Genomic DNA, 13,681 nt, shown 5'->3' on the forward strand with positions numbered 1-13,681 from the left:
TCTGTCACCTTTCCTATTACGATTTATATTAATTATTTGCCCATTTAATAATTTTACCGTTTCTTACAATATTTGTAGCTGTGTACCGAGTAGTTCAGGGTCGCTATAATCGCAGATGTCCAGTACGCTGGCACTTAGTTTAGCTAGTAGTCTAACCCAAATCTAGGTTAACTTTAGATATAACTATATAGAACAGATTTATTTATTATTTAGCTGTAAGTTTTATGCATGGCAATAATACCTGAGTATGGCTTGAGATTGAGGCTTGAGACGTGTTCTGACCTATTCACACTATATGCCTTTTTACTATACTCTGTTTATGACAAGTTGTCATCCAGCCTATCCCTGTCGCGATTCATCGCAGTGAGACGCGCCGACCAAGGGGTCGCAACACACTGACGAACTGACATGACATGTAGAAGAAAATCCTTTAAAAACCATCGTCCTGCACATTTTGCTTGCACACTATAGGCACCCTCTGTTATCTAAAATTATGCATGTTGCGGAGTAGCTTGCATTTGCTGGGTTTTATACTGCAGGTTTTTTACATTTGCAGGGTTTCATTCTGGAGGTTTTTTACACTTGTATGGTTTTATACTGAAAACTTGAAGCGCCGTGGTGTGGCCATGTTGCGAAACATGCTTTTTTGAAAAATAAGCTGTTTTTGAATGGACGATGGAATTAATGCGAGTGTCTCGTCTGTTTATCTGTGGTTGACAGTTTGCTTGAAGAATCGGAAAAAAGTTCACTTTTTTAATTTTCTTAATGTATAGTGAAACAATGTACAAGTAAAATTATTATTGAAAAATGTAAGAAAATTGAGTTCTTTATTTTTGGTATATACTTTGTCAGTGGTTTGTTTACACTTATATACGAGAAAATAATGTTTTTGTCAAGGGGTCGGAGACTCAGCACATAGTGCCCCGGCACTGCAGAGATATCAAACGGCACACTTCTAAAGCCTTATAAAAATAACATTTATAGGGCTTTACACTCCTCCGGTTCAATTTTACATATATGAAATGGGAGCACTGCCAGTTGTCAAAATCATCTCGCACGGTTGCCAGATCTATCAGATTTTAACGAATTTAACAAATCTTGCAGTTCGGCACTTTCGGTACAGTATCGGCACAGTTCGCCTCGTTTCAAGTCGCCTAACATAAAAACGGCTGTGCCGAGTGACCAACCCCTTGGTTTTTGTATATTTATGCGACAACAAACAGGTTACATATCACGCTAAATTATAAAAATCCACGTGCTTTATTAGTAAAAAACTTGTTTTTTTGTGAAATTAACATAAACCAGGCTATTGCAAGCAAGATACACATTGGCGGAACTAGCGGTCATTTCTAGGGGGGGGGCTATAGCCCCGGAATTTTATTCGACCGTTTTATTGGTCGGTCAAAGCAATTTTTCTAGAGGGGGCTAAATCTCTCCTAGGGGGGCTCAGTCCCCTGGCCCCCCCTAGTTCCGCCAATGAAGATACAGGATAACCAAAGAGAACATTCATATTTTCATCAACATGCAACATGGTTCGATAAGACTGAAAGATGTTCGAATCTCCAGAACTTTGACTTGAACCGACACAAAACAAGCATAAGGATCTTGTAAAGTAGAAAAACATTCCAATAATATGCAAAAACCGATTTAGGATCACTGCTGTGTTCGATTAGTTAAGTCGCCACACTGACTTTTACAGTATTCTTCAAATTTATGCTCTTTCATTTCACTATTTTAAAAGTGTTTTTAAAATAACTTGTAAAACAGCAAATTTTTTACAAAACCTGATAAAAATTTAGTAGTTTTCAATCGAAAACTAGTTGAAAATTAAATTTACTGAAAATTTTTTATGAAATGTACCGCATCGGACATTTGTTTTCGTTTTTCTCACCATGCACTATGGTCGAAAAAGCCAAAATTCCAGACAAAAATCAATATCTCGAAAATCATTGGCTCTACATATTTCATGAATTCAGAAGATTTTGTTTAGAAAAAAAGACCTATCTTTTGATATAGTCATTAGGGTGGTTCACTTTTACTCGTTATAAAATTTTTAAGTTTTTTGTCTTGCGATATAGAGCAATACTTTCTACTACAAAGTTGAAAATAACCCAGATACCGTGGACCCCCGTTCGTTTGACCATTTTTAATCTGAACACTTTTTAATTTGAACCCCGTTGGTTTGCATGACGTGCAAATTAAAAATGGTTCAAATGTCATTCTGAACATGACATCATTTGTTTATGCAGACAATGCACATAAACACGATTTGTTTGTACTGACCTAGCGTGTTTAATCGGTTTCACATTTCGTTTTCCTAACGATTAAGATAGAAATCCGATCGAAAAATGCAATATTCGCACTTGCAACTGCCAACTAAAACAAACCACCAAAACAATAACAAAGAGCAGGGCGGCCAGTTCACACAGGTTTCAACATATTTCGGGTTACCAGTTGTTCAAATTAAAAAGTAACCCCGTTAGTTTGCATGAGGAATCGTTCAAACGAACGGGGATCCACTGTATACAGATTTGCACTGGGATTCGTTTGAGAGCGATTTTTTTCATGACAGTTATATGCTCGTTGGTGGTTTGATCTAAAATGAAATTGATGAGTATGTATCTGTAGTAGATTGTAGACATGAACAGTAAATATTATTCAAATACAATTGACAATGCAAGGAAAAAGTATTAGGGTCCATGCCTAGTGGCACGGGCGCAGGCTTGAAGTAGGACTACGAATGTAGAGCAATTCGTCTCCCAATGCCAAAACCGGCGATTTTTGTACGAATTTCATATAATAGATTCCCCAGTTGCGCAGTAACGGAAGGTTTACTTGCGCTGTTGTATTTTGTACAACCCCTGTGAACCATTGACTTTATCTCGGTATATCTCGGGAATCTAGCAATAAATAAAATTACTGTTTTCAGTAAGGTTGATCCGCAGACAAATGGTGGAAAAAGTTCCATAAGTTTTTCACCAAGTGGCATTTTTTTTTTGTATTGGGTTAAAAGGCCACTGCGACAGTCTTAATGATCGTCTATTGTGGCAGGCCCCGATTGCTGTACACAGTTTATGGATCGCTCATACCCATTGATGGAGTTGAGCGGAATAGTTGTAATCCTGTGCCCCAATTCGGTACTACATGGTTTATAAAGCCAATGACCGTTTTGGGATTTAGGCTCCATACCTGATATGGAGTAAGAAGGAAACTTCCTAAGAAGTTGTGCCTTGATAATGCAAGAGCTCCGCAATAGCAGAGCAGATGCGCTGAACTTTCAGGTTCAGAGTTACAAAAGCGGCAGGTGTCAGATGATACCTTGCCGATATTCTTTAAATGATAAAGAGCGGGGCTGTGTCCTGTTAGGAGTCCCGTGATCGTGCGTAGTTCACTACGAGTTAAATGGAGTAGTTTTTTAGCTATTGCAGGGTTTGGGTAGATAAACTGTTTAGCTTGTCTACAACCCTGTGTTTGATTCCAACGGGATGCTATTTCTAGCTTTTCCCATGTCATCAGTTCGCCTTTCACGGCGGATGTGGAGGTGCCCAGAAACGGTTCAGGACCAATAAATTGCTGAGCTGATCCTTGTCTTGCTAGGTTGTCAGCAAATTCATTGCCCTCGATTCCGCAGTGACCGGGCACCCAAAGTAATAAAACTTTGTTTTGGCGGGAGAGTTCCCTCAATGCTGTGCTGCACTCCCAAACTAATTTGGACACGCATTTGGCGGACTTGAGAGCCAGTAGTGCTGCTTGGCTGTCCGTGAAGATATCGATTTTCGCATGCCTGTACTTTCGTTTCAAGCATATTGTCGCACAAATGTATATGGCATATACTTCTGCTTGAAAAACGGCGGGCCACTTTCCTAATGAGATAGTTTCCCTGATGCCGGGTCCGTAGACTCCGGAGCCTGTGCAGGCCCCCATTTTTGAACCATCTGTAAAAAAACAGATTGTTCCAGATGGAAGATCTGGCCCTCCATTATTCCACATTGAGCGATCTGTTTCAATCACCTCATATGGAACGTCCATATTGGGCCTGGCTTCCATGCAGTCAGAGACTGAAGTTACTAAGGGTGTCAGATTGAATTCCCGAAGTATGCGAAGATGACCGATTTGGTCACCTTCGAGTATGGTTTTACTCCTTTGCAACCGTACCCAGGTAACCGCTAAGCACTGAATTAAGCTTGAAAGCTGCTCTAAATTTGCAAGTTACATGCTGCCAGATATAATTCAGCATTGTCAAAGCATAGCAGCTTTAAAATGGCATTCTCAATGCTGAATTAATATTTACTTGAAGCACTATGAAAAGCTGATTAGATGCTCTAAGCTAGCTTTATTGCCGTTACCGGCATCAAAAGAGATTTTGAACACTGCTCACACTTGCAGGAAATCTCCTTGCGAACGTACGCGTGATAACAGAAAAAATGCTTCCCTCTCTTTTTGTCTTACGCAAAATCCTGCACCGCCGATTGAATAAACATCAACACGAATCTATAGGGCATATGCATACGGATAATATGCAAGAAATATTTCTATACATGTATGCCATCACATAAAAAGAAAATAAAAGGTAGGTAATTCTCCCAAAGCGCAACTTATGGAAGATATGTGAAAAACAAAATCTTTCCCTCCATTCCGCCTTGATAAGCAAATCAAACATCCGAGTTAAGAATTTCGGTAATTTAAGTAGAGCTATTGGCAGCTGACTCGCAACTACCGTTTACAGATCAACTGGTAAAGGCGTTGCCCTACTCCTCTATTCCTATTCCTATCGACAGATTGGCTGGCGGTTCAATTCTAACCGAAAAAGAAAATAACAAAAAACAATCTTGAAACGTCAACAAAGTACGCCATATAAGCAATTAAGCATAACAGAGAGGGAAGATAAAAAAGGATGTACAATATATTTTTCGCATTTTTTTATGTTTGACGTTTTACCGTTACGCAACAGGCGTTACGTTTTATGACTTTTGTAAAGCTCCAAGCACTAATGTAGCCGGATATTTCGCCAAAACCGGCTTTCTAGCTGCTTTTTATAGGCATATTGAACTATGCTGCACGATATGGTGTGCACCATAGGCTAATAAAAAGCTAGATTTCTGCTTCTTTAAGTGCTCACTGGTTACTTGGGTAGTGCGCCGAGCTCTGCTTCCTTCTTCACATGAAGATGCAAAGGCAGTAAGCATAGCATTGCCTCCATGGCTGCAGTAGGTGTTGTATGCATGGCACTGGTAACTGTAAGACAGGCCAGGCCCTGAACTTTGTTTAGTTTGGCTTGGGCTGTCACCTCATTCACCTTTGGCCACCATACGACTGCAGCATAGGTTATCCTAGGCCGTGCAATAGTAGTATATTACCAGAAGGCTAGTTGAGGTTTCAATCCCCAGGTTTTGCCAAACAGTGACCTGCATGCCCAGATAGCCGAAGTTGCTTTCTTAACAGCATAATCTAGGTGGGCAGCCCAGTTCAGTTTTTTTTCGAGAATTATTCCGAGGTGTTTGACTTCATTACTGAAGCCCAGTCTGACACCATTCAGTATAGGCGGAGTAATGGTATGTTTCCTTCGCCTAGTGAATGGTATAACGACTGTTTTGGTGGGATTTACATTAAGTCCCTCTTGTGAGCACCATAACATGGTGGTGTTTAGAGCTCCTTGCAAGCGACTTGACAGTACTGCGTCAAACTTTCCTCTGACGATAAGTACAACGTCGTCGGCGTAAGCAATGGTCTCATAACCAAGCTGTGACAGCTTGTGAAGGAGTGCGTCGGCCACCAGTGACCAGAGCAGGGGGGAGAGAACTCCTCCCTGTGGATATCCTTTGATCACCGAAATCGTGACCGACGTATCTCCCAATGATGCTGTAATTTGTCTGCTCGAGAGCATTGCTTGAATCCAGCTCATTGTAGTGTGGTCGATTCTCTTTTGACAGAGAGCCGTATTAATTGACGCAAAGGACGTGTTATCGAAAGCGCCTTCAATATCAAGAAAAGCACAAAGTGCCATCTCTTGATATTTGAGCGATTTCTCAATTAACGTCACTAAGCAGTGCAGTGCGGTTTCCGTAGATTTACCGTGTTGGTATGCATGTTGATTTACATGTAACGGAGAGTTTTTTAAAAACTCATTGCGGATATAGTTATCCGTGATTTTCTCCATCAGCTTAAGAAGCGTTGAAGTCAGACTTATCGGTCTGAAAGCCTTAGGCATGGTTTTGTCTTTTTTGCCAGCCTTAGGTATGAACACCACCCTTACTTTCCGCCAATTCTCTGGGATATACCCCAAAGTGAAACTGGCTCGAAAGAAGTTGATGAGCTCGGACATTATAACACCGTCCGTTTTTTGTAAGAAAATGGGTAGAATACCATCCGGACCTGGAGATTTCATTGGTTCAAAAGAGCTGAGTGCCCAATTGATCGAGGCCTCCGTAAACAATCGGCGTGCAAGTAGAACCGAATCATTTGGCACATTGTGTAATGACCCATTCCACTGTTGCCCGCCTATGTTTTGCCCAGTGGTCACTGTCGAACCAGGAAAGAGCGTGTTCATCAGAACTTCCAGAGTTTCCCTGGTGGTAACAGTGAGACTCCCATCCTCTTTTTTCAATTGCCCTAGACCATTGCAATGGTCCTTGGACATCGCTTTCTGCAGACGCGTAGCCTCTGGCAGAGTTTGAATGCTTTCGCAAAATTTGACTCGTGATTTCCTTTTGGCTTTGCGTAGCTCAGCGTTGTATTTGGTGAGGGAAGCTCTGTAGTCTTCCCAGTTAGACGTGATTTTGGCCCTGTTGAACAGACGCCTTGCCTTCCGACGGAGATTGCTAAGCGTCTCATTCCACCAGGGCACATCACGGCAAACTGTTCGCGTGTTTACGGGACAGTTTGTGTTATACGCGTCTGTGATCCTACATTGCAGGTCACTAGCGGCGATATCCAGCTCAACTGGAGTTCGTATATTATTGTGACAGGAATTACGTGAGGCAGTCAGATGATCCCTAAAGGAACTCCAATTAGTTTTCCTCGGATTCCTGAATTGTTCACTCTTTAGAGGATTAGCCTCGATGTCGAAAATGATATGTCTGTGGTCTGATAAACTTGGTTCATCAGAGACATGCCAATTTTTGACTTTCTCAGCTATAGAGGCGCTACATAGAGTAAGGTCTAGGACCTCTTGTCTGATAGCGTTTATAAAGGTGGGGTCATTCCCTACATTGATTACATTGACATCGTTAGAAGTAAGATATTCAAGTAGGTACTCACCCCTGTTGTTTGTGTCCGAGCTGCCCCATATCGTGTGGTGCGCATTTGCGTCGCAGCCTATCACGTACGGCTTGTTGACTGCGCTGCAGTACCGCACAAGTTCAGCAACCTCGGGCGGTGGTATTTCGTCCTTGTCCCCTGAAAAGTAGGCGGACGCAACGACTATCTCCTGCTTCCCTCTAGTCGTCGGGACTACCATCGTAATGGCAACGACGTCGCGTTGGATGAATTCTGTACTTGGAGAAAATGTTATTCTCTTATTTAACAGAATGGCAGTCCTAGGCTTGGACTGTGCATTACAATAGATCAACTTACCATTAGCGCCGGATAGACCGAGGATCGTGGTATCGTTGATCCATGGCTCCTGGATCAGAGCAGCACTCAGCTGCTCTTTGGTGAACCTCCGGCATAGGACACTAGACGCGCCCTTGGCATGGTGGAGGTTCACCTGAATGCAGCGAAAGCTGCTCATTTGGAGGCAGGATTGCCGTTTTCAGCTTGATCCAGTACTGGATCGAGCCTTGGCGAACGGGTACCAGCAGCGTTTTCGCTGAGTTGAGCGGCTGGGTCGCTCACACCGGCAGGCTTCGGTTGCCGCAGGCGACAGGCCACAGATGTCCGACCCGCACTTAACGGCGGATTGAGCCTCTGAGGTCTGCTATCGACTGGTGATTGCTGCGTACGCCTCTTGCGAGGTTTTCGCGGCGCTCGCCTAGTCTTCGCAGGATTGCATTGTTTAGGTGGCGGCGGGGCACTTCCAGTGGGAAGTTCCGCACTTTCCACCCTCAACGTTGCAGGATTGCATTGTCTTGGTGGTGGCGGGGCGCTCCCAGAAGGGAGTTCCGCTCGTACCTTCCTCGACTTTGCAGCAGAGACTGTTGCGCCTGTGTTGATCAGACCTCTGCCAACCTGTCGCATGCGTGCTTTGCCAAACATAAAATTTAGCGTAAAGCGCTGCTCAGTGATCTGACTTGCCGACTTTTGGTCAACCTCCATTAACAGTTCCACGGTATTTCCACGCACAATGCGACAGCGTATCTGCCACGCTTGCGTTGAAAAGCCGTCGTTCTGATTCTGGAGGAATCTCAGGATTTTCTCGTCCGTGGTACCGACACTGTCCTGGAAGTACCCTATGAAGGTGTGAGCCTTCGGCAGGTCCTTCGTGTCGTAGGCCCATAGTTGTGCTCCTTCCCACGGGACGAGAGTAGATGCCGTTTGCTCCAGCCATTTGACCGTGTTCTGGTCAGAGCAAGCCAGTATCAAGTAGCCGTTCTTGAACTGGCAGCTCCTGAACTTGGGTCTAATGGCTGGAGTCTCCTGGTCAGCTATTTGATCCAGAAGAACGGCGCGGACAGTCTGGAGCTGATCCGTAGTGTGCAGGGAAACGGGATAATCAGCCGTAGTTATGGTTACACTGAAAGCATCCACCATTTCCCTGTAGGTGCACCCCGAGGATGGTTTTGGTGCCGAAGGACCCGCGCAGGCTCGACTGCGTGGTCTCTTTTTAGTGGGACCTTTGCTGCTGATGTTCGGCGACGCCGTATCAGCGGATCGTTGCCTTTTGGTAACGACAAGGTCCCGCTGGCTAGGCGTGCCGGCCGGCAGAAGGGCAAGTTCCTCCGCTTCGTCCTTTGAGTAGCCCTTGCTCCGATACCACTTCTGCCGTCGCCGTTGCGCATTGGAGAGACGCTTGGCTACAACTCCGGAAGTCCCAGGTTGCCCCTTGACTTCAGGTAGCGTCACCGGATCGGGAAGGTTATCCGCGTCGCTCTCCGCATTCCCTGTTGGCGAATTCAGGATCAGAGATGAAGCCGAGAGTCCTCCTTCCAGCGACATGCTGTCGAGGTTAAAATCCTCTTCCATCCCTGTATCCATTACTTCGCCAGTATTGTCCGTGCCGATCGGACTGCGCACTTCCGGTCTACTGTCGTGCGCCACCTCTACACCTACTCCGGTGTTTATCACCAACTCTTGGGGGTCGTTGGTTGCCCCATCAATTATTGTTTCAAGGTTATCCATGGCGATGGTTGTACTCTGCTGGGGAGAAAATCAACGGTTCTTTACCAGCTTGGAACAGAGGGAGCAATATACTGCACAGGGTGCTCTGGTACCATGCAGGCTCCGTTCGACCTTGGGAAACTTTATTAGACCCCCGCAAGCATTCATCCCTAGGCACGGGTCGCGTTACACCGAGGATTGGGGTCCTCCTCCGCACTTTGCTCAGAATGTAGCATGCTCCTTGCCTACTTGCTACATTGAGAGCAAAAGATTTTTACAAGATTTGCCGCGGAAGAGACTCGATGTGCAGTTCCGGATGGATCCACCATAAACTTACCATGGAGCCATCCGGAGCTGCACGCCGAGCGACAAATCTCAACACTCCTCCTTTATCCTGGCTTGTGACAGACAGCTCGGGTCCCGATCCAATTTCCCCATCACTTGTGGCATTAGTATTCGAGAGAATTCTGTTACGTTTTAGCATGCCTATAAAACGGAGTTGACGCGAGTAACGAAAGGTAAAGGATTGTGTTCTTACATGTGAGAAATTTATAATTTCAACTCTTCAGCTAATTTAAATAGTGGACCTGCGAAGGTCCGTTTGTTATTCTCGAATTCTCAAATTTCTGACTCGTGGTGTCCATTGTCTATTTTCTTCCATCAGATAGGTTATTGGTGTGTTGATTAATAGTGGGAATACTGTTTATGGAACAAACACTACTGGTAGGATCTGTAATCAAGATGGACTTTTATGTTTATGATGGTATGAGTCGCAAGCTAGCTGCCTGCGGATGTGTCTCCAACGAAAGCCGCCGACCGACTGATCACGCACACCGAGACAAAGCAAACAATGTTTCAAATACAACCTTTAAAATTGCCCCCGATGTGTCTCGAAAAAAACTGGTTGTCCCATGCGTCGCAAGCTAGCTGCTGCTGGCTGATGTTTCGCCAACGAAAGTCGGCGACCGACTGATGACGCACATCGAGGCAAAGGCAAACAAAGTTTCAAATACAACCTTTAAAATTGCCAATTTGCCACCGATGTGTCTCAAAAACTGGCTGTCCGATGCGTCGCAAGCTAGCTGCTGCTGGCTGATGTTTCGCCAACGAAAGCCGGCAACCGACTGATGACGCACACCGAGGCAAAGGCAAACAAAGTTTCAAATACAACCTTTAAAATTGCCACCGATGTGTAGCTGTCCGATGCGTTGCAAGCTAGCTGCTGCTGATTGGTGTTTCGCCAACGAAAGTCGGCGACCGACTGATGACACACACCGAGGCAAAGGCAAACAAAGTTTCAAATACAACCTTTAAAATTGCCAATTTGCCACCGATGTGTCTCGAAAACTGGCTGTCCGATGCGTCGCAAGCTAGCTGCTGCTGGCTGATGTTTCGCCAACGAAAGTCGGCGACCAACTGATGACGCACATCGAGGCAAAGGCAAACAAAGTTTCAAATACAACCTTTAAAATTGCCAATTTGCCACCGATGTGTCTCAAAAACTGGCTGTCCGATGCGTCGCAAGCTAGTTGCTGCTGGCTGATGTTTCGCCAACGAAAGCCGGCAACCGACTGATGACGCACACCGAGGCAAAGGCAAACAAAGTTTCAAATACAACCTTTAAAATTGCCACCGATGTGTAGCTGTCCGATGCGTTGCAAGCTAGCTGCTGCTGATTGGTGTTTCGCCAACGAAAGTCGGCGACCGACTGATGACACACACCGAGGCAAAGGCAAACAAAGTTTCAAATACAACCTTTAAAATTGCCAATTTGCCACCGATGTGTCTCGAAAACTGGCTTTCCGATGCGTCGCAAGCTAGCTGCTGCTGGCTGATGTTTCGCCAACGAAAGTCGGCGACCGACTGATGACGCACATCGAGGCAAAGGCAAACAAAGTTTCAAATACAACCTCTTTAAAATTGCCAATTAGCCACCGATGTGTATCGAAAACTGGCTGTCCGATGCGTCTGCTGGCTGATATTTCGCCAACGAAAGCCGGCAACCGACTAATGACGCACACCGAGGCAAAGGCAAACAAAGTTTCAAATACAACCTTTAAAATTGCCAATTTGCCACCGATGTGTCTCGAAAACTGGCTGTCCGATGCGTCGCAAGCTAGCTGCTGCTGGCTGATGTTTCGCCAACGAAAGCCGGCAACCGACTGATGACGCACACCGAGGCAAAGGCAAACAAAGTTTCAAATACAACCTTTAAAATTGCCACCGATGTGTAGCTGTCCGATGCGTCGCAAGCTAGCTGCTGCTGATTGGTGTTTCGCCAACGAAAGTCGGCAACCGACTGATGACGCACACCGAGGCAAAGGCAAACAAAGTTTCAAATACAACCTTTAAAATTGCCAATTTGCCACCGATGTGTCTCGAAAACTGACTGTCCGATGCGTAGCAAGCTGGCTGCTGCTGGCTGATGTTTCGCCAACGAAAGCCGGTGACCGAAGAAGGTAAGGAAAGGAAGTTTAACCCATAGCTCATCTCGTATATATTTCTGTCATCCGTGCTAGGGAAGCACTGACGTGGGAAGGCAAAAAAATGCAAATAATGAAATATTAAATATTCGACTCATATTTTCTCAATTAATAAACGTCTGTTAGGGAAACATGTAATCTACTGTGTTGTAATGGATTTTTTGAAAAATTTCCAATCGATTGATACCAATATCTCTAGAATCTGTTGACGGATGACTGAGTTATAAGCGTGCAAACCATAACCACTTTTCGTTACATGTTCCCTTTTCGTTTTTCTAAAGTGCACCCCAATATAGAAATCAAAGAAGTAGTCCTACTTCAAAATTGTACCATTCAAAGTGCGATATCGCTCATAAAAGTGTTATTTTAGCTTCAATCGTTTCGGTCTCTTCGGCGCACTTATTGCTTGGAAGATGACGAAAAAGTGCGCCGAAGATTCTGAAACGATTTAAGCTAAAATAGCACTTTTATGAGCGATATCGCACTTTGGACGGAACAATTTTTCTTGCAATTGACAATATCAGGTCTCGAATATGTTTACCCCCGGTTATATAATTTTATATTAGATTTTTTTTCTTTGCTCTTCAGATTATTTAATGATTTCTTTGGGGTCATAAAGCAAAGCAAAGTCTACTTAGGTGCAGCAAAACTTGCCCTTCTGTTTTTCATGTGAAAGACTACGCAGCCAGTAAGTACCTTAGAGTTACAGGAGAATTGCTGGGCCAGTTCTGCGATCCTATCGACTCTAACAGCTTCTTTTAAAACAGAGATTCGAACATATGACATATGTCGTACCTCGAAGTCAACTGGGAGACTCGGGGTCATATAAACTACATAATTTTACAGATGGTGTGCATTTTTGGACAAGTTTGTTAAAAAATACACTTTAGCCATTTCCATTATCATGTTTCCATTAGGATGACCCGGTTAAAACCCGGTGTGTAAAAAACAACACTGAAACGGCTCGCGGTTGCTTCTTCACAGCGTACGGGTTGTTTTATCAGGCACGGCAACAGCGTACCATCAACAGACCTCATAGTCTATAGACAAGTATTGGCGCTGGCATCGCTGGTTATTTACAAGTTATGTTCTGTTTTGCTATGTACTGTACTACAAATGTCAAACTTGTTTACATTTAACTTGTGCAGATCAATAACAATCATACAGCATTGGCAGGTTAAACACACTTGAAGATTCTTCTTGCGAAAAATGATGCGGAAATACTACGTAGTCAGCTGCAAACGTCCCGAATGGATGCGGACCAACTACAAGTGTTTTCAATTGTCGAGTCGATAACGTCCTGCACAACAATTTGCAGCAGATTTTTACCGGTTAGCTGATACATAATTTCAAATATACGACAAAATAATGTGGACTACCGCTAACTTCATGCGCAGTTGTTTTTTTTTTTCATCATTAGGGAATTGGTGAAACTTTCCACAATTGAGCGCTGGATCGTACTTTCATTTAACCGCAACCCAATAAACTGACTGGGGCAGATATTCAGCCTTACTTATACCCTAGACAGACATACAATTGTACCAGCGTTGTACCTGTACAATTGTATGTCTGTCACCGTGTACAACGATAGAATCACGCAAGCAAAGTGGTACAACGGTGGTATCTGTACCTACCTCTTTCACCGTTGTACCAAAAACATTCCATCAAGAAGACTGGCAACTCTGCTAAAAATCGAGCGACAGTAACAGTAATGCTATCTGCCGAGTTAAAGTTGAACTTTCACATACTAGTGTGTGTATATTACAATATGGATGTACACAAACACGTATGCAATGCATTGCCATGCGCGCATACATATTTTTCCACCAATACATGTACACACAGCTTCAACGTTTGTCGGGAGGGGTGCGCTGTTCCTTCTGTTACTCGTCATTTGTATGGGCGCGAGCAAAAGATGCCAGTCTTCTTGATGGAATGTTTTT

The sequence above is a fragment of the Sabethes cyaneus genome, chromosome 1 (assembly GCF_943734655.1).
Source record: "Sabethes cyaneus chromosome 1, idSabCyanKW18_F2, whole genome shotgun sequence".
NCBI classification, from domain to species: domain Eukaryota; kingdom Metazoa; phylum Arthropoda; class Insecta; order Diptera; family Culicidae; genus Sabethes; species Sabethes cyaneus.